A 27634-nucleotide genomic window follows, 5' to 3' on the forward strand; every position below is an offset into this window, starting at 1 on the left:
AGTTAGCAAAAGCTGATGGCCTATGACACGCTCTCCCTGTCCTCAGTTCTTAAAAATTCTCCTTTGCTTTGGCCAGGTTGAGCTCAGACCCAGTTCCGGTTTTTCTCCTTTCTCCCCTATTGCAATAGCATTGAATAAAGTCTTTCCTATCTGTTTAACTTTATCTGGTGCAATTTTTCCTTTGACACCAGGAACCAAGGTCTGCAAGCCTTGTTAAATGGCCAAAAATTTTTTAATGAAAACTCTAGCCTGTTATTATTTGGGATCCAATGAGCAGCACTGGAGGATTTGATAGCAATGTCTTAAGGATAGTGAAGTGTGTTAGCTATTTTGTACATAGTTTGTACATATCTACTAGCAAGTGATAACTTACTTTGAAACTAAAAGTAGGGTAAAAAGGAAATATGGAATTGCTAAGAGAGATCCTCTGCCTGAAAGCTGCAATCCGGAGCTATCTATGGTCCATTAATTTGAAGACCCAGAGATAGAAAAGCAAACTTCTCCATACAAAGCTTATATTTGTGTGTGATAGGTTGGCGGGAGATGTAACTGAAAGATAACAGTGGAACTTACAGGAAACTGACCTTTTAGGCCCTTTTCAAGCTTTTAAAGTATTATTTGGCTGACAAAAGAAATAATCACTCTAGTTGCAGAGGAGCCTGAGGGCAAAGGACTAGTTAGTGTCTCTCCAACCTACAGCAGAAACTTGTGTATTTGTTACATACCAGAAATACTCAATTGTTGTTCTACAGAAGTTAAATCTCCAATCATTTGAACTTCAAATGTCTTCGCAATTGATGCTTTATCGTGATATCAAAATATTATTTGGTTTGCATACTCAAAGTAGTATTTCTATTTTTAATTCACATAATTGCAACTAAATTTTGTTTGATTAATTATATACTATAAAATTCATCTGCATTCCTCAATAAAGGATATGAGTATTAAAATATTAAGTGTTCTGCATATTTAATTATAAAATACCCAAGTCATTTATTCAGCTATAATCTATTATGGGTGGAAAGTATATAATCTGCTTGATGATTTGCTTGATAAATGTATTTGTCTTTTTAATGAGCTTCTTTGTTAAGGTGGTTAGAATGATTAATGTGCCAGAGCACATCATCAGTAACCTTGAAAACCAAAAGTCAATATTTGGAAAAAATCCTTACACAGTGAAATGCAGTGCTTAAAACTGCAGAAATCTCCATGGGGATGCTAGCCAGTTGATTAGCAGACATGTTTGACATGTTGCTATTTAAACAGGATTAAGTGTACTGGGTAAGCGATGGGCAAAAAGGCAGGCAGGAGGAGGGGCCTTGGAAAAGCAATTATAACACAAGAATTGTTAAGCTCCATTATCTCCAAAAGGATTTGATAGTTCGGATTACTAATTGCCCTGCCACTAGGCACAGAAAATATAGCAAAAGAGCTATAATTTGCTCAAAGAAAATATACTTAAAAGCAAATATGCATTCCATAGCATATGTGTAATTACCTTTCATCTTAATCAATTGCTTGACCCCAAGGATTGCAAAATACATCTTGTGTTTTCTATGGATGGAAGATATTGGTTCTAGAATATAATCATTTTGTATCATACGAAGTTACAGGAAATAAAATTCCTAAAATATAAGGCAATGAAACAGAATGAGAAATTCATAAGAAAAATAGATTAAAACACTTCTTGTCAGTTGTTTTGCAGATTTCTCCTAGGCCCACAATAGTTCTGTGTAGCCAGAAAAACATTGACCTGACACCACTCAGATTCACTTTTGGCAACCTCTTATTTCCTTTTTCACCTTTTTTGCTCTTATTACTAAGTTAGAATATAAATTCTTCTATGCTAGCATATTCCTATGGAGATAAAAGAGAAAAGAGAAAAGGATTACAGAGATAAAGCATGTTCATATTTTTGCACAACTGATTTCCTTTATATTTACAATTTTATTTAAACCCCAGGCAGTCAAATGAGTTGTAATTTCATGAACAACCTATATCATCATAAATGTTTAAACAAATCGCTAGACTCTTTTGCACTAAGGTACATAGGCACTATTAGATTATCTATTTTGTAGAGTTTTTTGAGGTAAATGTGTCAAACTCTTTGGCTTCATATATTCAGTAGCAACAGCTTGAATAGAACTCTATTGGTGCTGCTTCTGTTCACATGACATCATTTGAGCACAGCATATATCTGAGACATTGGACTCTTGAGTCAGACCCCTTGTGTTTGAATCTTGGTTTTTCCCCTACCTGGTTGCGTGACCTCGAGAAAGTTGGTTATCATCTCTACCTTAGAATGCCCCGTCTAGAACAGTATTTGGCCCATGTCAAAGCCAAAGACCAACAGGAAGTGCACCTGTGATAAAAAAAAAAATGTTAGGTTTATGGGGCACCTGGCAGGCTCAGTTGGTGCAGCGTGCAGCTCTCAATCTCAAGGCTGTGAATCCAAGCCCCACGTTAGGTGGAGAGATTACTTAAAAATAAAATCTTGGGGCAACTGGGTGCCTCGGTTGGTTAAGCGTCTGACAGTTGATTGCGGCTCAGGTCATGATTTCATGTTTCACGAGTTCGAGCCCCTCATCAGCATCTGCACTGACTGCGTGGAGCCTGCTTGGGATTCTCTCTCTCCCTCTGTCTCTGCCCCTCTCCTGAATGTGCTCTGTATCTCAAAATAAATAAATAAACTTCAAAATAAAATAACAAAATCTTTAAAAAAGTTAGGTTTATTAACTCTTCTTTTTTTTTTCTTTTTAATGTTCATTTATTTTGAGGGAGAGAGAGACAGAATGCGAGCAGGAGAGGGGCAGAGAGAGAGAGGGAGACACAGAATCTGAAGCAGGCTCCAGGCTCTGAGCTGTCAGCACAGAGCCTGATGCGGGGCTCAAACTCACCAACTGTGAGATCATGACCTGAGAGGAAGTCAGATGCTTGACTGATTGAACCACCCAGGTGCCCCAAGGTTTATGAAGTCTTCTCTACTAAGCAGGCAAAAGATCACACCTGGTGAAATCTTCAGGTACCCAACTTAGAAGAGACTTACTACAGGACGTAAATTGGGAAGAGGTTAAAGGAAGCAGGGATCTGTTCTGGATTGGATGCTATCCAAAATAAATGCAATTTGCTGTTTGGGTAGCTTTTCTGAGAGTCAAGAAGAGCAAGGAAGCTATAGTTGTTATTAAAGTAATAGTATAAGTTGGAAGCAGGAGACAGTAATATTTTGTGGCAGCATGGAGTCTGCTTCTTTTTTTTTTTTCAAGCTTGATAGTCATGGAGGTTCCTCATCGAATGCTGATACCATATGAAATTGATCACGTTCATCAGGGAAATACCGTGGTCTAATTGGTAGCAACTGCACCAGCCACTAGCTTATAGCTCCTGGACTACTTCTGTTTTGGTTGTTTTGTTTTTATTTTGTTTTATTTTGTCTCAATACTTGTTTTGGCCAAAGGCTGATAAAGCAGGCAGCAGGATATTGTTGAGAATTTACTAATCAGAAAACTGTGCCAGCAACACTCTGTCTACATGAACTAAGGTTAGCTTTTTCTCTTCCTGTTATAGAGTAAGTTATCATATAATTTGATAATGGCTACCCAGTAACTTTTAGGACTGAAAAGGCTTCATGAGCCAACTTCAGTACAGACATTTACTAGGAAAAAAAAAAAAAAAAAAGAGTATTCGTCCTTATAATAGATTGAAGTTAGGAGACTAGATGACCAAACCCTGACTACAAAACACGTATCTCACAGTCTAGATTAGTGTTTTCAGTCATGTCTTTTTTTTTTCTTTATTGGCCTGACCATGGAATTTTCATTACAAACACTAACAAGTATTTGCTATAACACTTTCTCAACTAGCTGAAAGGAAATCAAGAGCTAATGTGATTATCCATAACAGCACTAGATAATATTGTAAACTAGTTTGTTTGATCTTCAGGGAAAAAATGTTGTTCATTGAAGAAAAAATGGGACCCCAGAATTTATCAGGAATAGAAGAATCATTTATGGCAAGAGGAGTGAGATAATCTTTGATACCTTTAAAAGAGCAGATTTTCTGACTGAAGTTAAACAGGACTTGCAAAGCAATAAGCTGAGTATGACATAAAAAAGATAGTCCTTATATTTGTTTCTACTCTTATCAAGCTATGTGTGATGAAAGTACTGTACTGATTTCAGTAGAAGCATTTTGTTGACATGGGGTCAAAGTCTACTTTAATGAGATTGAAAGTTAGAATTAATGATGAAAGAAAAATGTAAATACTTAAAGGAACATGCAGAAGGAAATCAATCTTCTGAAAAAGGTAAGAACAGTATTTGGAATTTTTATCAGCGGGATCAGGTGAAGGCTGACACATTTAGCAATAGCTAGGCTCAGATCAGTAGTTATGGTCTGAAAGAGGCTTCTCTTTCATTAAGTGGCAGTTAAAAGACTGTGAAAGTGGAAGTGGGAAAAGTTAGAGGAGAGCATAAGGAGTACCCGTAACTGATCACCAGAGAGCATAGACATATGATAAGAGACAAGACTGTATTACAGAAAAAAGTACAGAAGTATTGGGAAAATAGTATTATTTCAGCTTCTTGGTTGAAAGTTATTGACTTTGTTTTGCCATATAAAACAAGAGTCTTGGAGTCAGCTATCTGCTGTTAAAGAAAAGTTGCATCAGACAAAGCAAACAAACAGACATTGATTTTATTCTGATACTCTTGCCAATAATAGGAGAGAGCATAGGCCAAGGCTAGATAGCCAAGTCCAGGGAAACAAAGGCCTGCAGGGTGTTTAAGAGCTAGAATAGGGGGATATTAGGTCATTTGTGTTTGCTAATTTTCTTTACCCAAAAGAAAAGTAAACTTTCTCTTATCTTCATGGCAAGAGGTAGTTTTACAATTTGGAGCAAGGGGACCACCAAAGTTAGGTGGAGAAACCTACAAAGACTGGGAGATAGGGATTCTGTGTCCTTCAGTAAGTACATTACAGAGGGACGGCTCAAGGTCCAGGTCCTGAGAATGACCTTCCTGTAAACCAGCAAAAGGCTTTTTAAAATGATTTACATCTCAAAGGGGCAGAGAAAGAATTTATAATTACAAGTTTCTTAAAGTAAATGCACTCAGAAAAGTCAGAGGCATAGAGTCAGGAAGAAACTTGTCTAAAGCTTAGCTAAGCTGAGGGGGATGTTAACAGTTTCTCGGTCACTCTCTTCAGGATTGTCAGCTTCTGGAATATTCTGTAGGCTACTGTCAGCTCAAGTTCTTCCAAAGGCATTTAAATCTAATGAATGAGAGATGATGACCCTGTCTTTTTAAATTGAGGAACATAAATCCAAGGATCAAGATTTTTCTTGGAGATCCTTGTTAATAGTATGATAAAACCCTTACCATTAGAGGTAAACTGGTGAATCAGTCTCTCTCTCTCTCCCTCTTCACTTTCTCTCTCTTTCAAATCTCACAGGAGTCATTTATGTGACTATCTTGGAAAAGCTACTTCTTTTTGTTTAGTGCTAAGATTTTGTTGTTTCAAGAATATTTTCTATCCACATTGCTTTTCTACAGGATAGAATCTCTGGCTAAATATGAGATTCAGTGATGCATGGGTAGCTTTTTCTTAACTTATAAGGACAGATCTTGTGTCACCAAGCTATCCTAGAAAACCAAGGAAGTTCTAGAGCAGTGCTGTCCAATAGGACTTTTTGTAGTGATGGATATGCTCTTACCTTTACTAACTAATATAGCCGCTCTCAGACACACATAGTTACTATAGAGCACTTGAAATGTGGCTAGCACCATGGAAGGACTAGATTTTGATTTACTTAAGTTCAATTAATTCAAATTTAAATTTAAATAGCCATAAGGCCAATGGCTACTATATAGAAGAATGCAGGTCTCGAGTTCTTAGAACTTTGCTAATTTTTGATTTTAGAACTTCATGTTAACTCTTTACTTTCTCCTGAAGTTGGAGGATAAGAGCAATGAAGATTTTTTGAGTGAAAGCCCTTGCAAAATTTTAAATAAATTTCTCCATAAAATATAGTTTACCAACATAGAAAATCCTTAATCCAAACTGAAAATAAGAAAAAAAAAAAAAAAAAAGACCAAAACATTTTAAAGCTTATGTGATGTTTGTATAAATATTTGGGCTTTTTTGTTTGCTTTTGTTCTGGTACCTGGCAAGCTCAGTCAAAGTCAGTTAACCTCATCTGAATTGATTTAACTCCTAGGAGTAATATTCCAAAAATAAATTTGAATTTATGATAATATTGGACACTTCTGGACAGTGTCAAGTTTGGGTTTTAAATATGGCCTTTAACTAACAAAATCAAATCACAGTTATCCCATGGAGTCTCTAAAAGTTCTGCCTAAGGTATAAATAATTATCTAAAGAGTTACAAAATAAAGGAATTTTCATTCCTCAGGCAGGAGAAGGAGATACTGGTTTCAGGTTGTTTTAGTGATATGCGAAGGGGAAAGAAATCATGAAGGTATAAATCAAATATTTTAATTTATTTCATAAAGTGGATTATTATAGCCTCTGACAATAGTGTACAAACATAGATAGCTAGGAATAATTTTTTTTTGGAAAATTATTATATCAGTATTTATTCTTAAATATGAGAATGTTTCTTTAACTTGCAAAGTGTGTGTGTGTGTGTGTGTGTCTGAGTGTCTGAGTTAACTTGCAAATGCCATAAAGGAAAAAAGGGTTCCCAATAGTTTTTTACATCATTAAAATTTAAGGGATGCCAAAAGCACCTGATTACTTTCACTTTTCCTTCCTTCGCACCCACTTAATCTTTTTAAAAAATAAGATGAAGAAGTAAATCTTTGTTTTATTGATAGCCATTCCAGGGAGCCAAAATTTAGGTTAGGCATGAAAAGAGATCTTAACAATTTTAGTATTCTGAATTTGAACTTGAATTTGGAAAAGACAAAACCAGAATTTGCCAGAGAACATAAGATGTGAACATAAAGCATTAGTGAATTATTACAGGTAATATTCTGAAAACATGCTGCATCAAAAAAAAATGATTAATAGGAATATTTTGTAGTCTTGCAAAATTAAGAAGTTATTAGAATATTTATTAAGAGAAATCTCTGTTATGTGGGGACAGGATAATTTAATCTTTTAACAAAAAACATATTTGATTTTGTAAGGGGCATAATTAATGCAATGATTTTCATACAACAGATTTGTGAATGTCCTGTTATGTACATTATATAGAAATACATAGATGTATAAATATACAAATCTCCCTTATTGCTCTACTGTCCCTGTGATATTGTCCTTCATTACTTTAATGGAAAGGCTTGCTTAGGCCTGTCACCACCATGGTCCAGATGAAGAGAGTGAGAAAGAAAAGTGGAGAATGAATAGCACATATTACTTCTGTCCATATGTCATTGGCCAGAACTTAGTCAGATAACTACTTTAAGGTACAAGGAGAATTTTGAGAAATATTCTCTCTATCCAGGTCTCAGGGGCCCTTCTAAAACTAGCAGGGGGAGTCAGAAGTAGGATGAAGGTGGGGTTCTACTAGAAGACAGAAGTTGGCTGTATTCCATTAAGAAGCACTGCTACATAATTAGATAATGCCTATAAACTGTAGGGGTGGAAAATTTTCCTTTTTTGGCTGGTCTAATTATTAAATTGATATAAGACAGATTAACAGGCAAAAAAAACTTTGAAAACATGTATGACTCCTGTACATATGACAGAGACCCAGGGAAAGTTAGCTTTCTGAAATGGCTGAAACCATCACCTTAAGTATCAGCTAAAAACCAAAGAAGATGTTGGGTGTGGAGAGTCAGTCATGTGCGGGGGGTGGGGGGGGGTGGGGGGGGGGTTACCAGGAAAATCACAGGAGACGAAGATAGGGTTGTTATGAAGAGTTAAATCTGGGCCTTCTTTACTGATAACAGTTGCTGGACACTGACTCATCCTTTTCTTCCTGGTACCATAAGGGAGACAAGTTTCCCATGGAGATTTCCCTTATAAAGGTAAATGTATCTTACAGAAGGGTGACTTCTATTCAGTTTTCAGAGCTTTGCCCTGTCAGTTGTTTCTTTAAAATAACCAGTTTAAAATAATCAATATATCAAAGAGGCATATCTTGCGGCAGTATGTTGTGTTCCCCTTCAGTATCTTTATGTGTAGATGTACACCTGTCCATCTCACGTCTCGGTGAGTGAAATTTCCCTTTTAAGTGAACTAACTTCCTTTTTTTTCTTTCCCCACATACCATGTTCTTACCTAGTTCCTTTGCTCATAAAAAAAGGATTAAAGTGTAGATTTAGCCATAAAATGATTCATATGTCATACGTTCTTCACACACAGTAAATGCTCAGCCATATGCACGACCAGAGTAATTAAGGAAGTAGTGGCAACATCCAGCGTTACTGGGAGCAGCTTGGCTCTCGGTGGTATCATCGCATCTCCTGCTGGGCTAAATAGACTCTGGGAAAACAAATGTGTTGGTGGGCAACGTGAGAATTCCAAGCCAGCTGACTATTTAGTGTTCCAGTACCCAAGCCAACAGTCTGTCTAAGTACCTCTTTGGGAAAGCAGAACTCCACCTTGGGAGAAAAGTTACATATTTTACTAGTGAATGTCCAAAAATGAAAACGATGGAAATATTGCTTTAGAATCTGTTATTTTTCACCATTACTGACAGAGAATTTCCTCCTGGAGGGAATAATTTTGCAAAGAAATTTGATAGTTGACTTGAGAAAACAAATCTCTCCTAAATATTTTTCTGTTTTCAGTCTTCTTTTAACAATCTTGTCACACAAGCCATTTTTATATGCTTATTCTAAACCTCACCTGTTGTGAGGGCTGGCAGACAGGTCATCACCTTTTATCCTTTTTTTTTTTTCTGTATGAAATATATTCCTGAGAAGTCTCTTATAACGAAGTTCTGTTTGGATGTAAAATTAGATAAATAACAGATAAAAATATAGTTTACATTATATGCTACATTATATATAAGAAGTCTCTTATAACGAAGTTCTGTTTGGATGTAAAATTAGATAAATAACAGGTAAAAATATAGTTTACATTATATAGTTTACATTATATGCTCCACCCGACTGGGTGGCTCAGTCGGGTAAGCTTCCAAATTTGGCTCCAGTCATGGTCTCGTGGTTTGTAGGTTCGACCCCTGCATTGGGGTCTTTGCTGACAGCTCAGAGCCTGGAGCCTGCTTCGGATCCTGTGTCTCCATCTCTTCTGACCCTCCTCTGCTCAGGCTGTCTCTCTCTCTCTCTCTCTCTCTCTCCCTCTCAAAAATAAATAAACATTAAAAAAAGTAAATTATAAGCTCCATGAGGATAGAGGGTTCCCCCCCCCCCCACCATCTTATTCACTATTTATTACAGGTCTTGAAATATTGTCTGGCCCATAGTAATCATTCAAATATTGTTGAATGAATACCAGAGAATTTTAATATAAAATTTAGCTCCTGAGTTGATGTGGTTGGATATACTCTTTCTTAGGCTTAACAGTTTCTTATGAAACATATTTTTTAAGAATGTGGAAGTCACAGGAGTAGACATTCAGAAGTTGGGTGGGAGGGTGTAAGTAGAAAAGAATGGAGTTGGGAACATTCATGACAAGTGAACATACATAGGAATGTTATGTGCTCTATAGCGTACTATTAAAAACTGCTTCAGGGGCGCCTGGGTGGCTCAGTCGGTTAAGCATCCGACTTCGGCTCAGGTCACAATCTCACGGTCCATGAGTTCGAGCCCCGTGTCGGGCTCCGGGCTGATGGCTCGGAGCCTGGAGCCTGCTTCCGATTCTGTGTCTCCCTCTCTCTCTGCCCCTCCCCCGTTCATGCTCTGTCTCTCTCTGTCTCAAAAATAAATAAACGTTAAAAAAAATTAAAAAAAACAAAACAAAACTGCTTCCAGTCTGTGAGATAGAAGGAAGCGAGGTTGGCTCTATGTTTACACCTATAAGATCTATAAGATGTCTATAAGATAAAGAACACACCTAGCCAGGGCCTTTTAGGAGTTGTGAAAGTATCGGTCTCTTCCACTTTCTGAATCACTAGACAGTAAAACTTTAATTTGCGAGCCTAATTCATTCCAGAAACATGCTTGTCATCCAAAGCACTTGTATATCAAAGAGAATTTCCCCATAAGAAATAATGGAAACACATGTGATTTATTCCACCACCCAAATATATTCATATAAAAATGATTACAGTACTGTAATATAATACAAAACAATAAAGAAAATGCAAAATATAAAGAAAAACAAATTAACCTGCACTTACCTTTCAAAACCTTTGTGGCTGGTGTGAGGGAGAAGAGAGAGGAGGATTATTGTGTAGAACCACTTTCACTACCAGTAACAGAAATCACTTCTATCTATATTGGCTCAAAGGAATCTTTTTCTTTTCCTGCAACTTTAACAAGAAACCTATTCAATGACCTAGAATGAAGCAAAGCATTCCTAAGCTTACTCTTTTATGGAAAAGCAAAGGACTGTCCATAGGTGCTTTGAAGTAACAAAAAATACACTAGTGACAGTTGTGGGCACCTTCCAATATTCTGAAAAATCACTGATGTTTGCCAAACATCATGGCCTGAGACTGAGCATCTGAGCATGGGAGACAATCACCCACAACCCTTCAGCAATAGAGAGAGAGAGAGGGAGAGAGAGAGAAGAACCATTGGCTCAGTTGTGATCATGTGACGTTTGGCATCACATAACTACTCCTATTGCAAGACATAGCCTGTTTATCAAGTTAAAATGTATCAGAAATGTTTGCTCATCTTGTGGAACACTCACAGAGCAAGTTACTCGCAACCAAGGTTTTACTGTATTACTACTGAAAAGGTCAAAATATTATCAACAGGATTTAACCTGTGGGGTAATTTAAATGCTTACATTTAAAAAAATAGTATACTTGGCAGACACACACATACAAACTTTCACACCAGTTTCTAGTGTATGTGCCTCATTTGAAGATAAGGACAAAGTTTACATCTGGGTTCTGTTTTGAATATGTGGCACAGGCCAAATGGCCCTTTGGCCCCTCTTTAGAGAAACCCTGCTCCTGGCAAACTTCTAACGCCAACTTTCCCTTCTTTCTGAAGTTTTTCTTGGTGCCTTGGGCAGCTTTGTGTGCACTTTAATTTTTTTTTTTTTAAGTTTGCACCACATCCAAATCGTTTAATTGTTTGTCTCAATGGCTGTGCTTCCCCCAGTTGACAAATCTTTGAGCACTGAGAGAGGTTGAACATTTGTATCCTCTCCAAAATTCATAAGTTGAAACCTATTCCCCAGTGCGATGTTATTTGGAGGTGGGACTTTTGGGAGGTGATTAGATCATGAGAGTGGAAACCTCACGAATGGGGTGTTTTATAAAAGAGGTGCCAGAGAGCCCCCGTGAGCTCTGAGGCCACAGCCGGAAGATGTCTGGCTGCAGCCTGGAAGTGGACTCTCCCCAGAACTTGACCTTGCTGGTATCCCGAACTTGGACTCCAGCCTCCTCAACTCTGAGAAGTAAATTTCTGTTGCTTAAACCATCTGGTCTGTGGTACTTTGTTACACCAGTCTGAAAACACAGACAAGCACAGAAACAATGAGCAGTGTAAAATATTCCTTTTTCACCAAAAATAAAGAAAACTAAAATGTATCCAGTGAATGAACAAATGAATGAAAGAATAATGAATAAATGAATCTTGGTCCTCTGTTCTCGCTTTTCCTCCTTATTTCATTCAATTCCATGTACATTTCCAAAGAAAGATAATGAATACAGTTTGGTTTTTCAAAATAGACTTTTCTACCTAAAACACTGCTTCTGTCTAAACACTCAGGAATATGACCGAACCATTTTAGTTTCATTCTGCAAGTTGAATTTTGAGAAAATATTTTTGTCACATTTCCCTAATTGGTCAGAAGAGTGCTTTAGCAAAATTCAGTAATCCAAAAAATAGTTTTGTTCAATATAGTGAAACAGATCAAGATTTGAACAAAGTTTTAAACTGAAATTAAATTTTTATGAGTCCTATATGCTTATCCATGATACACATACGCTAATTCAAGAAGTGATATATTACGGTCCTCGTGGGGGTTCCACAAAAATGTCATGGACGTTCTGCTCCATTGCGGGAAGTCCCTGGACAGAGAGCTCTTTTCCTACAGCAGTGTTTTCCCTTTTCCTTTCCTTCTACACTTCTTTTGAATCAAAACTCATTCACATTCTGGGGAATGCTTGTACTGTGACTCATCTGGGTTTTTTATATAGTCCCATATTCAGAGGTTGTATAACAGAAACACCGATTTTGTTCTCATTAATCCATCCCTGACTAAACTATAGTTTGATTACTTAGGATTTTTTGTATTCTCCCATCTATCCTCTTTTCTCTGGAATTTGTTCTATACTTTTTCATAGCTCTCATTTACAGTAAAACTGAGTACTGAACAGCAGAAAAGAAAATTTATATTTGTCCCATGAGAAACCTATGTATTTCAATGTTTCAGAAGGCTAGTGGACACTAAGTAGGTATACTAAGTACCTACTCTTTGTTTTCTATATTGAACTTGGGGATGTTTTTTCCCTACCCATGAAAGGAACAGAAACCTAAAAAAGCTCCAGCTCAATTTAAAACCCAGGATCTAAGCAGTTTGAATGGGTATTAAGTGGAACAAAAAAGCTTTTCCTCATCTCTCTTGAATTTGTTTTTATTTTTATTCTAGTAAAAAGGTACAATCGATCTAGCCTCTGTACCACGGTAATCAAATATTGCTTCAGTCAGCAGGTAAAAAGGGAACAGTTTTTGCAAAATGGCTTTATGACCAGTTCTACAAATACCTATAGTTTATCTTCCCTGAAGCTGTATAATATCAGACTGCCTAGCAAACGCTGGCTCAGACCAGTGTCTCGATCTCTGCATATGTACCTATGTTAACTATTTGTCAGCGTTTATTCCCGTGATGTTCACAAATTAAACCGAGTTACATATTTGTCTCTTTACTATACCCTGCACTCTATGAGCTAATGAGAAATAAGTGGCATATAGATAGCATGAGGCAAATAGGACTTTTGAATTCATTATAACTTTTAGACCAAATGTAGTATTCTAGAGTAATAAAGTGTTTTGATTGCGTTTTTATTGTACACACTAGTGGATCAGGAATGCAGGGAGGAAGGGAAGAACTTTAAAGTATATTGTCTGCCAAATGAAAGACATCTTAATATTTAGCGTTTGCTTTGGGACTTGTGCTTCATCCTGGATTCGCCAAGAAACAGTCTCTGAGATGAAGAGTAGAAGGGAGGGGGTGTATTGTGAAGGGCTCCAAGAATCCATGTGTATAGAAGAGAAGAACACAACTGGGCAGGGGGAGAAGTCAAGGTGTAATGCAATCGCCATAAAGCCTCAGTTAACCTCACATGGAGTTTTATTTTGTCTTGAAGAGAATAAACTGAACTTGGTCATGTTAGTCAGTTGTTATGGAGAAGAAATGTCCAGGGGTGTGGTCTTGGGTACAGTGGTTCTCTGCAGTTGAAGCCGTCCCTGAAAGCAATTGACAGCTGAGGACTGTCTGCCATCAGGTCTCCCAGAGACTGGAGAACAAGTCCTTCATTCCTGAAGGGGGATCCGGGCAGCACAGCATTCACTGCAGATGGGCACGCCATATGCCATGAATCAGTCATGTCAATTGTCTCCATTTAGATTCAAAAAGAAAAATGTATTAGGAAATTATGTTAGTAGCTTAAAATTCATGAAGCAGCATAGGCAAAGTTATTCTAGTCAACAATATACTTATTATGCTAATTGCATCTTGTGTGGGATATTTTTGAGTAAGAAGTAATCCATGTTATTTATGGAACAAGCATGTTAGAAATTAAGGAAATAGAAAGATAAATAAGACAGTAATAAAGCTCTTTTTCTAACAGAGTTTATCACCAACTGTAACAGAGTTTAGAAGAGACAGCATGGTGACACAAGTAAGTGTTCTATAATGATGATCACAATCACGTAGAGTCAGATGGTGTTCTGGGAGTTAGAATAGTTCAGATAGTTCACTATAAATGAAATGCCTCATACATAAGGTGCATTTGGATGGACTTTGAAGCAAGAAGAGGATTTGGTTATTAATAATAGATATTGGCTGGAAGAGGCAAAGGATTGGGATTTAAGTAAAACAAGCAAATAAGTGAGTGCAGAAAGCAAACAGGACAATAAATCAATATGGCCAGAGTAAAGGGTGTGTGACAGGGAAAGGAGGGTTATAACATGGCAAAGTCAGAATGAGGACAAACAGGGAAACCCTAGCCTCCAGATACAGAAACTTTTCAGTTGTATTAAAAGAAAAAAAATTGAATGTGTTAAAACTGTCAACTTAGACTTCTATACCCTATAAAAGTATCATTCAAAAATCAAGATGTCTTCAAATACACAAAAGCTAAGAGACTATCTCTCCAGGAGACTATTATTACAAGGAATGCTAAAGGAGATTCAGACTAAAGAGAAACCATTCCAGAGAGCAGTCTCTATCTACCAGAGAGAATGAAGTACACTGGTCAGGATGAGATGCGGTAAGTATAAAGATTATTTCTCTCTCTAAATTTCTCCATGAGATTGCTGACAATCAGAAGCAAAAACAATAACATTTTGTGAGTTCTACTACTATTATACCGTATCTGGCAATAAAATAAATGACAATAGCACATAGAATGGGAGGGACAATGGAATTATTACGCTGTTGTAAAGTCCTTATGCTGTGAATGAAGCCATGTAATGATAATTCAAAATAGAATGTTTTCAGGTAAGAAGGCATTGTCTCATCCCTAATACAGTAGGTCACAAAGTAGTGTGCATTGATCTGCAACATCAGCATTACCAGGGAACTTACCGGAAATACAAGTGATCAGCATTTATCCACACCTCTAGTGCTAGAAACTTTGGATGCAGGTTAGGGTCATCCAATTTATTCTGATGCATGTTAAAGTTTGTCAGTATGGATATGGGTACAGGCACTACTTTGTGCCCTTTGGGGTGTCTCTATTGGTTTAAATATTTTGGAAAGTCATGTAGAAATATATACATTTTTACAAGTTTATCTGATATTTCTTTTTCCATAAGTGTGCTCTAAGTTGAAATTTGCAGAATAAGTCACAAATTTACACACACTGCATATAATTTATAATATCAAATAAATGGAAACTATTTACAGTCTGAGGAGAAAGGAAAATGTTTGATCAAATGTGATACAGTCAAATATCATTCTACTACTAAAATGGATGTTAGACCTATTTGTGTAGACATGGAAAATTGTCTAAAACATTTAATTTAATTAAAAAACCAGATTGCAAAGCAGTATGTATAGTGTGATTCTATTAATGAAAATATACATTTACATACAGTATAAATACAGTTTGAATAACTATATTTTTAGGTTTAAAAATTATGGTTATAAAATGTAAGTTTAGCATGTAGTTAAAAGAAAAAAAAAGGCAAACAATTGAAAAAAGCATAAAAATGAAAGTTCTCAACCTTATCAACTAACTCAAATTCCCCTCTGTCAAAGCCAAGCATTTTAAATGCTTCTCTTATTAAATGTAGAGTCATTATTTATAAATTCTAATATGCTTATATACCTATTTCTTCATTAATCAAACTTATATAGTAAATATTGAATCTCTACTTTGAAAAATAAGGCTTTAGCTCATTTACATTTCCACTTCATATATTCTTCCTTTAAATTTATAAAAGTTAAATAACTGCTTTATCTCATATCAAATATCTTAAAATTTTTAATTTCATACTTAGGCTTTTGATTCTTGACCAGTTTTATTTATTTATTTATTTATTTATTTATTTATTTATTTATTTAAAATGTTTGTTTATTTTTGAGAGAGAGAGTGCAAGCAGGGAAGGGGCAGAGGGAAAGGGGGACAGAGGATCCAAAGCAGGCTCTGTGCTGACAGCAGTAAGCCAGATGCAGGGCTCGAACTCACACACCTTGAATTATGACCTGAACCGAAGTGAGAAGTTCAACCGACTGAGCCACCCAGGTTATTAATTAATTAATTAATTATTAATTTATTTAATATTATTTGAAATGTTTATTGTGTTATTTTGAGAGAGAGAGAGAGAGACAGACACAGAGAGAGAACAAGGATGGGGGGAAAGGCAGAGAGCTAAGGAGATCAAGAGAATCCCAAGTGGGCTCTGCTGTCATTGCAAAGCCTGATGCAGAGCTCAAACTCAAGAGCCCTGAGTCATGACCTGCGCTGAAATCGAGAGATGCTTAACCTACTGAGCCACCCAGGCACCCAGACCAGTCAATTTAGGTAACATTCTCTAAGTCCACAATATGTAAAACAAAAATTTGGAACTGAGACTCCCTTCTTTTTCCCCTTTTCACGTTCCAATTTGTGCCAGTTCTAACATTATTTTTGTACTGACAAGGTTTATAACATTTGCATCCTATTCTAAAACTAAGTTTTTTTTGGCCATAGGTTAATTTTAAACTTTGAAAAAAGTTAATAAATGGCATCTAATCTATTATGATTATATAAATAAAATTCAATTTAAAACCAAGCAATATGTCAGAATGGACATACAAGAAAGCAAATATTAGTCTATCACCCTATGACACTTATTTTGTGCCATTTAAATATAATATTCTATGAAAAATTGAATAGATCAAAGTTATGCCACATTTTTAAGTACTTCATATTTTGCCCACAATTTTTTGAATAGCATTTTGTACTTTTGGAAGGATTTATCATTACCCTGCCTTTTCCCTGAGTACCCACTTTTACTATACCCTTAACATGGTCATTTATCTTAATTAAAATATTTGTTGAATGGAGTTCGCATTCTTCTAAAGGATCCCTTGTGAGAGGCCGACACTTTCCTGTTAAAGCATGAAATATTTGCTCTAGGAGATAACTGCATCATTAGCTGTTAACATAGGACTTCTACTGTTCCTTATTTCTACTGTTTTTTTTTTAATCTTAATAAATTCTCTTCCTAGATTACTGTTTCCATTTAATTATTATACAAACATTTTTTCCAGGAAAGATTCATAAAAGGTCTATGACTTTTTCATAAAAGACTATGAAAATTTATATTTGAAATTTTTCGGACTTTCTGTAAAGTTCCAGGAATTTTTATAATGAGTTTATAATGATTTATAATCATTTTCCCTAAATTTGCTGAAAATTCATTTGTATTATCTTCTAATGTCTAGTGCTCCTGATGGAAACTTAAATAGAAATTTCCTTTCAATTTTGTTCCTGTACAAGTAAAGTTACCAGAAGTCACAGTGTGCCTGGGGTAGTCTTGGGCATCCTTGTCCTTTAACTACAAAGTTTTCAAGGATTAGATTATAAATTATATAGGAAATTGACTTTAACTTTGTATTTATGAAAATTTATGAGAGCTGTGTGAGTCACTTTGTATTTATTGAATTTGGCACTTAAAGACCCCATCATTTGAAGATTTATATTTAACTCTCAAAAATATTCTTCTATTTATTATTACTATTATTATTATTAATTATTATTATTGTTTTGTCCCATGTTCTCTGTTATCTCCTTAATTCCAATTTCTTGAATACTGGACCTCTTAAATTGATCATATTGGTCAGCTTTTTGTCTTAAAAAAAATTTTTTTTAACGTTTATTTATTTTTGAGACAGAGAGAGACAGAGCATGAACAGGGGAGGAGCAGAGAGAGAGGGAGACACAGAATCTGAAACAGGCTCCAGGCTCTGAGCTGTCAGCACAGAGCCCGACGCGGGGCTCAAACTCACGGACCGTGAGATCATGACCTGAGCTGAAGACAGACGCTTAACCGACCAAGCCACCCAGGCGCCCCTGGTCAGCCTTTTAAAAACCATTTCTCTTCCTCTTCCATATTTTGCAACTTTTTGCCTTTAGGCTAGATGTTCTGGAAAAATCTTGATTTTTACTTTCATGATTTTAATTAACTTTTAAAGTTTTTTTTTTTTTTAAGAAATCACACTTTAGTTTTAATGGATTATTTCCTTTTCTCTGTTTCTTTTTTCATGATAAACTTCTAGCTTTTCATTATATTATATATCCACATCTCTTTTCATTATATTATATATCCACATCTCATTATATTATATATCCACGTCTCTAAGAATACTAATTACATTTTTTTTTGAAATTTTTCTTTACTCTGAATTACTGGTTCCTCTCAGCTTAGTCATTTTTTTTTCATTTATATTTTTCCACTTTTTTTTCTGTTTTTCTCAAATATTTGCTGTAACTTTGGATGTCCATTCTTATTTTAAAATGAAGATTAAATTGACTCATATTAGCAGTTGGCTTGCATTTTTTTGTTGCTGCCTGGGTGAGCTTTCTTCCATAGTCCTCTCACCCCTCCACCTATGAGAGAATTTACTAGAAACTCTGCTTACACAGACTTCAACTGATAATTTTTGCTCTGTGGTGCATGGCTAGAAAGCAGACAGATGAACACAATCAACCCAAATGCTAGAAAGTGCTAGATTTGCTCAAGAACACTGATAATATCAAAAGCTCAATTCTTCTTCGAATGTAATAGACGGTATTCAGTGTTGTGGTTTTTGTCTGGGGATAATGGCTGGACTGTGAGTTACTCAGCACACAGAGAGAGGAAACATTGTTAGACAACAAGGCTCTTTGTAGACTCTTTGATTAATCAGCGTTTGCTGGTCAGCCCTATACTTCTGCAATTCTTATCCAAGAATTCTGGATGTATTGGCTCTCCAGGGCCCTGAAAAGAAAACAAAGCCATTTTCATTGTGTCTTTCTCAGGAACATCTGCATTTTTCCTTCTCTGTTCTAATTATATGTCAACAACCTTCCATCTACTTTCCATTTTCCACAAATCCAATTACAGCTTTGATAAACTGATGACATCCACTTCCTTCTTTTCAGTGTTATTCATTTGAACCCTTTGCACCTTTGATTGACAATTCAACAGGCTTTCCGGGGAGAGGAAAAGGAACATTCCATCTTGAACTATTGTTTCTTAATGAAAAATGAAATTAATATTTGGGAAGAAAACTCTTTTGTAAGAAAAAAGTTTTATGTTAAACTTGTGAAATTCTGTGTTAAATAAATTTAGAAGGCTGCTCTACTGCAGAATTTCTCAGTCTTTAATAAGCCATTTTAAGGTCAATTTCCAAGAAAGAGACATGCCAGAATAATCCAAAACCTCTTTTTCTTATACGCAATGTTTATAGGGGGAAAAAAATCTTGTGTAAAAAAACAAAGATATTAGACTAACAAACTAAAATGCAGCATGAGCTCTTACAGAACAGGAAATATCAATCTTAAAAAATATAGAACTAAACAATTAGCGAACAATTAAGAACTTTGAGAATCTTGACATTTTTCACTACATTGTAATTCAATTAAGTTTTATGAATACCTATACTGGTTCCACTGATGTATTATGAGTTACAAAATTAGTATTTCACTAACTTCATACCATTATGAAATGTTTTCTGTTCAGTCCCTTCTGTGTCATTAAAAAAAAAAAAAAAAGGACTAAATGACAATATAGATAACCTTGGGTACCTTGGGGATTGTTTTAAATAATAATCCAAACTTTGGGATTCTATTTAAACTCCCTATACTTTTTTGAGATACTGTGAAAGTAGTTTCCTTATGAGATTTCTGTTTAGATTGGAAATTCAATGAGAAAACCTGGTTGACAGTATTTCAACATTTCTAGCTCCCGCTTTGCTTATTATCTGAAAGCACTGAGGGATCAACAGTAAAAAAAAGTAGTGAAAATGGAATTCTGCTTTAACTTTTTTAAAGTTCTGAAAGATTTTGACTGAAGACAAAATTTGGAGAAAAGGTTGCAACCTGCTTCAGCAGTTGTATTTGTCTCTTATTGATCTACTTGATCAAGAACAAACAACATAGCAATAAATGTGTAAAGTTGCCTGTTTTTAAATTAAAGGTAATAGCTTAAATAAAGTGTTGAAGTGGAACTTAAGTGTGAAAATAGAATCTTAAAACATATCACAAATCCTTTGGATGCATCACAATTGAGGTTTGATACGTATTTATTTGAAATCTGATCATTACTGGATTTAATTCATTCTGGTGTGTAAATGACAAGCTTCCTTCTACCTAAAATTACTGGCAGCATCATTATTTTTGGTGCTTTAAGTTTCTCTGTGTGTAATATTATTAAAAAGTAACATTAATTTTTACAGTTATGGAACGAGTAAGTCATGGCGATGAAAGGTGCAGCCTAGTGAATATTGTCAATGATATTGTAATAGTGTTACATGGTGACAAATATAACTACACTTGTGGTGAACATAGCATAATGTATACAAAAATAATAACACTATTTTTAACAAAGTATTAAAAATAATTGGTAGAAGATGCTATTTTGAGTAATTTTTATCACTCACCCCCACACAAATGCACACACATAAAGCAAATTTTAAAGCTTTCTCCACCCCTGGATATGAAAACTTTAAATGACTAAGCTGGAGAGAATTTAGAAACAAGATCAACAAACAACAACATCATGAACAACAACCACAACTAAAATGGAAAGGCACAGGGCAGTATAATTGCTTTCACTTTGTTCCCATCTGCTAAACTTCCAAAATATGTCATATTTCCCTAGCCTAGCTCTTTTTTTAACCATTAAATGGTATTTTGTTGTTGTTGTCATTAATAGAATTTTTATAGTTCTTCTGATTTCTTAAAGTCCTTTTATATATTTTATACGTTTAAAGAACGTTGGGCAAGCGTCTTATCTCTGCATTATAGGCGCCTCTATTATGGCATAAATATTTTTTGGCTTTAGAGAAATCATCAAGCATTAGATAAAACCAGGTTTTGCACGGAAGTGCCTGGACTATTTCACTTTCCCTGTGGCTTCACTGCTTTGAATACATACTTTATCTAAATCTTACTGTAGTCTGAATACACTGATTCCTTATTTCCCAGTTCTGGAATGCAGTCTGATTTAATGAATATGCTCACTTAAAGACTTTCGGGAGAAAAGTGTCTTATTTTATTCACGTTATACCGCACAATATTTTGGAACACAGACTCCATGAAAAAGAAGAATCTATTATTAAGTTCTGTCATATGGCAGGGATACACAAATAATGCATGAAAAGGTTTGAATACAATGTTGGGCACATGGTAAGAATTCAGCATATGGTAGCTATTATCATTATTTATGTATTATGTTTCCTCATGTACTCATAATAAACAAGTAAGGTAAAAATCTCCATATTGGACATGAACAAACTGATACATAGCTTAAGTTATGCATATGAGGTTCTCAGGTTAAAAGTTTTAGAATTTGGGCTTTAAAATTCAAAAGCCAAGGTCTTTCCATGGTAGAGGACGGCTCCATGAAACAGCAAGTGTCCAATCTCTGTGATTGAGAATCATATGGATAACTACAATTTTTTTTAATTTCCATACTTCAGCATAGATACAGGGCATGGCCAAAATATTTGCTTAAACCTTGCTTTCAGGCTTCTGGCCTCCAGAGCTGTGACAGAATAAGTTTATGTTGTTCTAAGACTAAGTAATTTTGTGATAATTTTCTATAGAAGCCCCAGAAAATTAATATACTATCTCATGTGGCCTGGACATAGTAGGTGATAAATAAATATTACCTACTATCAATTATCTTTAGGACACTACTACACAGATGAGCTGTATGTGAATAAAGAAGAAAGTCTATTATTTAAGTCTACTTGCCCTGGAGTGATTTGCTTTGCCTTTCAATTCAAAAGTTGTTTCTGTAAAGGAATTATGTATAGTAGATCCACAATGTGTTAAGTATGCACAGTGCTGATAACACAGCAATAGATATAGTAGTCTCTGCCCTCACAGATATCTGGGAAGAAAAGACACAAACACATTTACTGTTCATTGAAAAAAACGATGGTAATTTTAACGGTAGAGACAGACACAAGAAGTCTTGGGAGCAAAAAGGAAGAACACCTGACCCAGCTTGAGAGAAAAAAAGACTAAAAAGAGGGTACCAGGAAAAGAGAAGAGGCACTCTTATCAGAGCTGAGGCTAATACTTTGTCCTTGAAAAGTTAGATCGCAGGAATGAGTGTCAAAAGGGCTCTGTTGAAGTATCTATAAATAAGATTTTTATATAACATTGATTTTTTTTTGTCCATACATTGCTAACTACCTATTCTGTTCTAAAGGTATATTTAAAATGTTGATTCCATTCCAAAAAACCTAATTGCAATTTTGGCTTTAGCAATGTGTTTTTGGCACTGTTCCTCTTTTTTTTTTTAATCTTCACAGTCCAAATTCTACAATATACCAAACATATGAATATTTACGAGTTAGATTAATGGCTCTTTTGATAAGGATCATGAACACTTTTCCCACTATAAGCTGAGTTGATTCATTCATTCAAAATTATTTATTGAGCCCTACTATGCTTCAGCCATGATTACCTCAGAAGATAATGACTTTTAGCACACTTTATGAGAGCTAAATAATTAAAGATATTTTCTTTTTTCCTAGGTGAGTTTGTTAAATAAATATTTCATTCTCTGATTAAGATGATGGGATCTAGAATATTAGATACTTCTATAGAACTGAGTATACAGTACTGTACATAAAGAAATTTGAAATTTAGTGCCTTGGATTTCTTTTAATATAAGAGATTTAGGTTAGACAGAAAATGGTAAGAAGACACTAGAAATGAGAAAGAGAAAAATCTACTACCAAAAAATAATACAGCCATTTCAAGAACTGCAGAGGCAACTGGAAGTCTGATATATGATGGGGGCACTAGAGAAATTTATTTCCAGAACAGCCTGCGCATCCTGTGATTCTCCCTGAAATATTAAGTGAGATATAGAATAAATTGAAAGGTTGAATTAACTTGAAAAAACTCATGAGCCTCCAGTGCTGAAAATATGGTCAATATTTAACCAGGAAAATACTCTTAGGTGTAAAAGAAAAGATATTTGCGTGTATCCCATGGACATGGCAGCTGTCTGCAGATGCTTCATGAGGTACTCACAGAAAGAAGAATCAACACCAGTGACAAGTCAACATGTCAGTCAGTGGCTGAGAAGACAAAGGTTAACCCAACCGAGATTAGCCCAAGCAATAAAATGTATCTGGACTTACCCAGATCTGATTGCTACCAACAAACTTACATGAGAATTAATTCTCAGAAAGTCAAATGTTTAAATATAAAACATTAAAACGTAAAAATACTAGAAGATAACGTAAGTAAATTTAAAGAAAAAATAAATTGAGAGAATTTTCTATTATGTTTTTAAAACTAGGAATTATACATAAATGTATTCAACTACATAAACATTTAAAATTTCCCTATTTTTCAAATGACTAACTATAGAAAAGTCATTTAAACTCTATTTCTCAGGGAAAAATTGACTTAAAACCAAAAATGGGTAGCACTACACATCCATCATAATGGCCCAAGTGAAAAAGTTTGGCAGTAATTGTTGCAGATATAGACCCATTAGAACTCTCATGCATTGCCAGTAAGAGGGTTAATTTGTACAGCCACGGTGGAAAATTCTTTGATATTATCCTATATATTTGATCAAATACACATCCTTTGGCTCAACCATTCTATTTGCAGTATATGCCTGGCAGTGATGTGTGCAAGTGTGCAACAAAAGATATGCATAAAAATTATAATAGCAGCATTATTTTTAATGGCTTCAAACTAGAAATAACAAAAAAGTTCATTAATAATAATATGTATAAATAAGTTTTAAAATTGTCAAACGTCTTACATAGCCATGAAAATGAACAAACCATGATTTCATTCAATAACTTGGACAAATTTCACAAGTATTATATTGACCAAAAAAAAAAAATCTGACACAAATAAACAAATACTACATGATGTATTATTTAAAGTTCACAACAGGGGAGAAGGAAGGCATTGCATTTAGGAGGAAGGGAGGGACGGGGAACTTCTGTGGTGTTGGTCATCCTATTTCTTGACTTGAGTATTAGTCACACAAGTACATTCACTTTCTGATAATGTATTGAATCGCGTACTTATGATTTGTGAACTCTTATTTATGTATGTTAATTTTACATTAAAATGTTTAAAAGAAACTTCCTTAAGGCCAAAATATTTACAGGGAATAAGATGGTTAGTAAAAATGACTGTGTTCTCCTGAATTGCATTCTCCCCCAAAACTATATGCTGAAACTCCAACCCTGGGACTCTATTTAGAGACAAGATGTATAATGAGGTAATAAAGATTAAAAGAGGTCATCAGTGTGGGGTCCTAATCCTATCTGACTGCTGTCTTTACAAGAAGAGAGATATCAGGAACATACATGCCCAGAGAAAAGGCCTTGTGAGGATACAGTGAGAGGTTGTGGGGGCCAAAAGAGAAGCCTCAGGAAATCAAACTTGCCAGTACCTTGATCTTGGACTTCCAGCTTCCAGAACTGTGAGAAAATAAATTTCTGGTGTTTAAGTCACCCATCTGTGTACTTTACAGCTATTTTATTATGGGAGCCCAGGAAAACTGATAAAATGACCAGAAGAAAAAAGATTGGTAAGTGTTAAAGACATGTACATTCTTAATATTTTACATAAATTAGATAGATGATCATACACACACACACACACACACACACATAAATGAAAACTGAAATAGACAGCATTAGCTAAGGATATGATTAATATTGTTAATATTAATAATCCCAATTAAGAATAATAATAATAATAATAATAATATAACCACCACAAACAACTTGAAAAATAACACTTAACATGTGTCAGGCACTGTTCCAAGCTGTAAACACACCTCCTTGAATCTCATGAGATCCCTGTATAGTATGTATCATTTTCAACCCTGTTTTGTGGGTGAAAACGCTGAGGCTCAGAGGGACCAACTAAGGTTCCATATCTATTGAGTGGTGAAGCAGGGATTCCAGCCTTGGCAGCTTGACTCCAAAGTCCATGCTGTCGACCACTGTATTTCACTGCATGTGCTGGTGCAAACAAGGAAATGCCATTTTTCACCTATCAGCTGTATAATGATTAAAACACCCAGATAATGCCCAGTGTTGGCATTCTAATGCACTTGCAGCAGCAATATAAATTGATCTGAGCTTTTTAGAGGGCAATTTAGCAATTTATATTAAGTCTTTTTTTTTAGTCACATAAACAAGAAACAATGTAAGGACAAGGATATTTATCACAGTGCTATTAATAACAACAAAAAATGTGATACAATGGAAATATTCATCAAAGGAGATTGGTAAGATAAATTATGATATGTACATTCAAAAGGATCCTTTGTATCTATTAAACATGATGTAATTGATCTATATTTATTGACAAGAAAAGATATCCATGACTTACTGTTCCATGTAGTATTTCCACTTTCATATTTTTCTGCTGCTGTAAGCATTGTACCTTTTATTTATCTTTTTTCCCTTCTCCTTTTTTTTTAACTAAGGAAGCTTTAAAAAAGATTAAAAGTTGGCTTCACCTCAGAAGGTAATTAGTTCTTCATTCACTCATTCAAGAAATGTTTACTGAATCCTCGCTATATGCAAACCCTTTTCAAGGTTTTATGGACACAAAACTGAGGAAAAAAATTCCCTCATGGAACTTTCATCACCAAAGATACTCAAATAGTAGCTACATAACTCTTTGGAACAGGTGGTTCTTTATGTAGAGTAAATTCATTTTTACTGATTGGGCAAAAAGATCTTTGAAGTTCTTTCCATCCCCAAGTGCCTCTAAATCTATAATTTAAAGAACACAATTTCAAGTGTTAAATGTTCTTTTGCTGCTCCTTGAACTTCCTAGGGCAATTTATCTGTCAGGAAAAAAAAAAAAAAACTACAAACTGAACTATGACTTAACTATGGGGCCTTAGCTTAAAAAATGTATATTTAAAATAATCAAAGCTTGAAAACTGACTCGACCATTAAAATGATAGATATGAAACAGTGAGGATATAAATATATATTTACATATATATAATATAAATGATATTCATATTTTCCAAAATGACTCAGGAGAAAATTGCTAGGTAATAAGAGAAATAGGTCCTGGACATAATTTTGGAGTCATTCATCTTTTAGGAAGGGCTATGTAAATCTTAGTTTAGAATTATAATAAATAATAGGGTACTTGGAATATCAGGAAATTAATCTGTATTCATAAGGTTCTTTGGCATTAATTTATCACCTTAACCTTACTTCCTATTTCTTTCATCTTTTTCTTTGCCTTTTTTAAAGCTTTGATTTGTTAATGAAAGAACAAGTCTGGCTGCTTCTTAATAGGTTAAATAATAGCCAATCATCTGAGTTCCTTAAAATCTTTAGTATAACAGGATGCATTTCAATTAAAATAGTAATACCTGTATTATAATCTTTGAATTGCCATTATTTGACATTGTTTTGTCTAAGATATAAAGATGGATTCTTTTTTTTCTAGCTAATTTTCATTCATTCATTCATTCATTCATTCACCTATTCAAAATAGTGCCTTCCATGTGCCAAGTATTTCTCCGAACATATAGACAGGAGCAAGACAAGTGCTATTTGCCATCATGGAGCTTTTGCTCCAATGGGAGAAAGAAAGACATGATGAGCAAATAGAATTCTGTTTGATATGACATATTTTGAACAACCCAAATATAAACTCTATTGATTGATCATCTACTACAAGATGAGCACATTAAATTTGTTATTTCACAATTCCTTATAAAACTTTGAGGCAGGTGTTATTAAGATAGGTTTCCTTTGCCCCTCAGAGGCTAAGTGACTGATCCAAAGTCCACTGGCAGAACTGGTACTGAAACCACGTATTTCACACTCCAAATCTCACATGCTTTCCACTATGCTATTCTGCCTTTCATTTTAAAAAGTAACTATATTTGTTTACCTAAAAGTTTCATTTTTAAACATGATGCTTCCTTAGTCAGCTCAGGCTGTAGTAACAAAGTACCAGAGATTAGGTGGCTGAAACCATAGAAATTTATTTCTCACTATTTGGGATGGTTAGAGATCCAAGATCAGGGTGCCACTTCCAGGGAGGACCCTCTTCCTGCTTGTAGATGGCTGCATTTCCACTGTAAAAGGTTATGTGGCAAAGAGAGAGAGAAAGCTCCAATCTCTTTCTCTTCTTCTAAGCACAGTAATTCCCTCAAGAAGGCACCATCCTCATGACTTCATGTGAACGCAGTTACCTTTCAAAGGCCCCACCTCCACATACATGGCATTGGAGGTAAGGGCTTCACCATATGACATTTGGGAGGACACAAGCATTCAGTCAATAATAGATGTTATTCCTTGAGATATTGTAATAAGAAAGAGAAACTACTACTATTATTTTTTATTCTAAAAACCATGAATCATACTCATTTTAGAAAAACAGATATTAAAAAATAAATAAATAAATAAATAAATAAATAAGAAAAACAGATATTAAAAATTAAAAAATACTTGCAATTTCATATGCCAGATATGCCTATTAATAATAGTTTTGGGGTGCCTGGGTGGCTCAGTCAATTTAGCGTTCAACTTCAGCTCAGGTCTTGATCTCACAAGCTGGCGTGTTCGAGCCCCATGTCAGGCTCTGAACTAATCATTCAGTTTGAGTCTGAAGTCCAAAAAAGAC

This window comes from Panthera onca, chromosome F1 (assembly GCF_046562875.1).
Source record: "Panthera onca isolate mPanOnc1 chromosome F1, mPanOnc1 haplotype 2, whole genome shotgun sequence".
In the NCBI taxonomy this organism is placed as follows: domain Eukaryota; kingdom Metazoa; phylum Chordata; class Mammalia; order Carnivora; family Felidae; genus Panthera; species Panthera onca.